This window comes from Microcaecilia unicolor, chromosome 3 (assembly GCF_901765095.1).
Source record: "Microcaecilia unicolor chromosome 3, aMicUni1.1, whole genome shotgun sequence".
NCBI lineage: Eukaryota > Metazoa > Chordata > Amphibia > Gymnophiona > Siphonopidae > Microcaecilia > Microcaecilia unicolor.
In genome coordinates, this window is record NC_044033.1 from 119,455,468 (window position 1) to 119,460,902 (window position 5,435).

Here is a 5,435-nt window from a genome sequence, read left to right on the forward strand (position 1 = left end):
CCCATTGCTTAAACCAATGGCAGCCATGTTCAGTAAACCATCACACAATCTGCCAATATATCTTCACTACACCTCGGTCCAATTAATCCTGAACACAGCATGGTGAGGGATAATGTCCAACCCCACAGACGTGGTATACAGGACCCATTCCACTAGGATCCTCAAATTGTCTGCGACCCAGTTGATTAATTGCTTGAAATAAACATCAACTCATCAAGAGGTCCAGGTCCTGCCAATGCATAACGGTCTCCCCACAAGCTCCTCAGTCAGCCAATCCCAGGTGCAGCCCAACAGGCCTGTCCGCAGCTCTGCAAGCTGCCAAACATATGTAGGAGTGCTCTAGGATCTAAAATGAATATGGCCACCCACTGGAACTGCAGCAAGAAAGAAAGAACAGAAAAAACACAGAAAGAAAAAAACAAAAGGGTGCTGCACCTAGCTTAAATAAAGGATTAAAGCACTCAGAAGTACTGAGGGCCCCAGACATACCCTTGAAAAGAGATAGACTTCCCTCTGCCAATGAGCTTGACAACTCCCTAGCCCAATCCTGCAGCCTCTGCACTCTGGGCTCAACCACAATGTGAAAGGAGTGGGGGATAAAATGTAGGAAATCAAAGTCCAAAGATCAAACAGTACCTCTGAGCACAGCAGCACACTATGGACAGCAGAGAGCTGTTCCTGTGCACAAATAAAGGTCAAGGGGAGGGAGATCTGCGCCCCATATACCCAGACATAAAGAGGTGAGGACAAGTCACCAGACCAGCAGAATGGCGACAGACCAAAACCTGGCCCTCACAACACTGGTCTTTCTTAGATCTGTCTATCGTAACACAATCTATGTCAGTTGACAACTGAATTTGGCCAAAACAAAGACCCCCAATGATTGAGCAGTAACTGGTACCAAGACACCCACACACAGAGCAGCAAAGCATGCCAAACAAGATGCCGCTCGAAAAGATCCACCTCAAACTTAGGAACGCTACAGCAGGCAAAGTGTTCCACAAGGCTGAGTGTCTCGTAGATAATGGGCACTTGGGAATCTGGAAGTGGTGGCACAGCTCCAAACCCAAGCACTTGCTAAGTCTTTGCTGTATGAGAAATCCTTTGACCCAGCATTTCATGTCATCATTCTTCATAAGAAGGGAAAAAAAACAGCCAAATGGTACCCCTCTGCCCCATATAAACTCAAGAGATTTGACGTAGAGGATGTAGTGCAATAGCCGACTGTCCAAAGATTTGCCCACCCCATCTGTACACAGATGCAGGGAATCAATACTATGAAAACCTGCTAAGTTATCATTCGAGTGGTCTTAGCTCCAAGTGTTTTAGCATCGACTTTGCCTCCCATGCTCCATAGACACGGTGCATCGCGTTCCACTGGCAGCCGCTCAGGAGACCAAAGCAGAAATGAGACAGCTGGAAACGAGAGAAAGGCACTGCACACTGGGCACATAGCGGGCTCTAAAAGAGGCATTCAGCATTGGGTATGTAAATATCAGCTTTCTTAAGTAATGCATTAAATTTCAAACAATGAGCTACCTGTCTGCTGATCACCTCGACCATCCCTCGGTCGCCACCAGAACAGGACCCACCTGTTGCAAAGACTGTCTGGGCAGATATCACAAGCCACACATATGGGGGAGAGTTCGTGAAAAAGAATGTACCTAGTCAGCTGGACTTGTCCTACTTGGGCGTCCATGTGTCAGCACACCCTGAGCCCTGGCAAGAGGCCAAAACCAAAGTTGAAGTGGGATTTGAACCTCAGTCTCCTGGATTACAGTCACTGCACTGACACCAGGCTACCCTTCAGACCGAACTCAACCCTCTGCATCTGAAACGTTCCAAGTCTGCGTTAGAAACATCTATTTCCTGCCATGGCTGGATACCAAAGAACTCAGACAAGGACGTAATCAGACCTTGCAGTCCTTTCTATGCCAGCTGACAGCCACACAAAATGATGTGACTTGGAAAATCCTCACCTTTGCAGCTGACAAATGGTGGATAAGCTCGGTCCAATGGAATAGCTCTACATGCAAAATGGAGGCTACCTGTAAGGGCTTGAAAAGACCCACAAAGGGACCTTAGCAGCTGCCTGGACCCGGAAAACCGGGTCCCAAAGACCCGTCGTCCCATCCAATGGTAGTCTAGTCACCATGGCAATCGAGTCAATCTTGACTCAAAGATAGGTTATGGTCATAGTAGGCCCCACAGTCTATCCTTAGATAAAAGGAACTGAAGGCACATACTAGATACTGCAATGGCAGAGATTGCCTTCTTAGAGCATTAGAGGCAAGGAGACCAGCACCACAGGTGGCACAGACATAAAGATGATTTCTGCATGTGGGTAACCATAGGTTTACCTCCTGAGTACTTTAAGATATGTGGAGGCTCTTCTCCATTTATCCCTACATTCCCTATCATTATATAGCCAACACTACCCTCCAGAACGCTGGTAAGCATTCAATATAGTATCGGCATAGCAAAGGAGAGATCTGTAATGAGCCGGATCCTCAGGACCCCAAATGCTCACCAGGTGTAGAAAGGGATGAATCCAATTTACCATATTCCTGGAGACCTAAGTCACCGAATTGGCTGAGAGAGTTTCGGATTGTGTTTTTGTGTGTGTGTGTGTTTACCTAGATATACAGACCCTCTTTCAATTTTTTTTTGTCCGCGTGGACATAGGGATAGCCCCAAAGCTCAGTCATAGCTACCAAGGCAGATAAACTCCCATCGGATCCACCCTGAGTTGACAGAAGATCCCTTCAGACCTGAGACCCTCTGGGGAAGAAAGATGAGACTGAAGAGGAAGATGAACTAGAGGAGGAAGAAAATGAGGATAAAGAAGAGGAAGACACTCTTTTGTCCCTCTCCTTTTCAGCCTCCGTAGACATAGATTGTATAGGTTTCCTTTGTATCTGCGAGGGACAGAGCCCCAAACTCACCCAGGACTGATGTTGGAACTTCAGCGACATAGATGATGCAGCAGCCACAGCAGATGGAATAGTAACTGGATTATGTATAACCACAGCAGAAGGAGCCACTGTAGTCAGGGATCCAGGTCTTCCAGACCATCGACAGTCCATCTCACAGGCGTCAGCACCTGGATCCTCCTCCAAAAGGAATGAGAAGCGGAAGCAGTGAGAGTGCACAACATATCCTGGTCCCTTGGACATTTCTAAAAACTGAAGCCCTCCCAAGGGCCAGCTGGGTAGCCCCAATCATAACATTCTCAGTATCTGGATGGTTCCCACCAAGAGGGCAGAGGGGGCCGATGAGGGGCACTGTGGCTGCAACCAGTAGGGAGGATGCAATCAGAATATATCTCTCCCATTCTAACCCATGCGGCCCTCCCTGAAGGACCAAAACTTTCCCATCTAGTTTTGCTTTTTAAAATTAAAATTTTTTTAAATTTCATTTATTAATTGATGCCCCAGCCAGCCATGAACCTGTGATCCTTAAATTCAGAAGCAGCCACCTATCCAGCGCTATTCAGGGCCACAAAAGAAGAGGCAAGGCTCAGGGTGCTGCTGTGTTGGATCTGATGCTGGTGCGCTCCCATCCACATACTACTAACGGGAGTGTGGAACCTGAGCCACATGGAGGTGAGGAATCCCTCAGGATGAAAACATGGAGGAGAGGCCTAGGCTACATGGCCAAGGGGACCAGGCCTGTCTGCCTGTGACTGCCCTGCACCAAAGCCGGGCTGAACTGGGTGCTCAGAGCAGGGAATGGACAACCCTGAGTAAGAAAAAGCACAAGGAAAGGTACTGACAGGAGCATGCACCGGGGGGAGGGAGGGGGAAGGAAGTCCCTAGCTCCTCTGCAGACTTCTTGAAAGAGATTGAGTCCACAGAAGAACTCACCCAGTCTAGGGATTAAGTGACAGAATCACCTTCCAGCAAGGTAAGCCTTGCAGAATCCATGTCAACTCTTACAACTATCATAGCTCCAAAAGCAAGATTTGAATCAGCAGCTTGCTCTTACACCAGCTCAAAGGCAGCTGCTCAAACACCAGGCCACAGCTCCACTTTAACCATCAGGTTTATGGAACAGTGGAAAAGGTGAGATTTGAACCCTCAAACCTCATTTCTGTGCTTTGGCTCAGAAATGGAACTAATTAAGGCTCCCCTGGGAAATACTAGACAGATTCAGAAAAGCAAGCTGCCTCAGAGGAGTAGGCTCTTGGAGGGGGCCGGCCTTATATTGGCTCTGCTAATCCCACCCTCTCACCTCTGGGAGTCACCCCTCCTCCAATGGCAGGCGATTCTTGCTGGCAAAGTTTAAAACATAAGAGCCCAATAAGGGCTAACCATGCTCACTCGCTATGGGCACTGCCCGGGTAAAGACTCACCTTTACTTCCTGCCCACTGGAAGGCCTAGCCTGGGCCCATATTCGCTGTTCACCCTAAGTACTACTGCACAATTGCCATTATAGAATACTGGTGTAATTTGTACTTACGTGCTTAACTTTAGACATGCTACTACTACTACTACTACTTAACATTTCTAAAGCGCTACTAGGGTTTACGCAGCGCTGTACAATTTAACATAGAGGGACAGTACCTGCTCAAAGAGCTTACAATCTAAAAGACAAGTGAACAGTCAGTCCGATAGGGGCAGTCAAATTGGGGGTAGTCTGGATTTCCTGAACGGTAAGAGTTAGGTGCTGAACGCAGCATTGAAGAGGTGGGCTTTAAGCAAAGACTTGAAGATGGGCAGGGAGGGGGCTTGGCGTAAGGGCTCAGTAAGGTTGTTCCAAGCATAGGGTGAGGTGAGGCAGAATGAGCGGAGCCTGGAGTTGGTGGTGGTGGAGAAGGGTACTGAGAGGAGGGATTTGACCTGTGAACGGAGGTTTCGGGCGGGAACGTAAGGGGAGATGAGGGTAGAGAGGTAGTGCGGGGCAGCAGACTGAGTGCATTTGTAGGTAAGAAGGAGAAGCTTGAATTGAATGCGGTATCTGATTGGAAGCCAGTGAAGTGACCTGAGGAGAGGGGTGATATGAGTATATCGGTTCTGGTGGAATATAAGACGTGCAGCAGAGTTCTGAACAGATTGAAGGGGGGATAGATGGCTGTGGGAGGCCGGTGAGGAGTAAGTTGCAGTAGTCAAGGCGAGAGGTAATGAGAGCGTGGACGAGAGTTCGGGTGGTGTGTTCAGAGAGGAAAGGGCGAATTTTGCTGATGTTAAAGAGGAAGAAGCGACAGGTCTTGGCTATCTGCTGGATATGGGCAGCGAAGGAGAGGGAGGAGTCAAAGATGACTCCGAGGTTGCGGGCAGATGAGACGGGGAGGATGAGGGTCTTATCAACTGAGATAGAAAGTGGAGGAAGAGGAGAAGTGGGTTTTGGTGGAAAGACGATAAGCTCGGTCTTGGACATGTTCAGTTTCAGGTGGCGGTTGGACATCCAGGCAGCAATGTCGGATAAGCAGGCT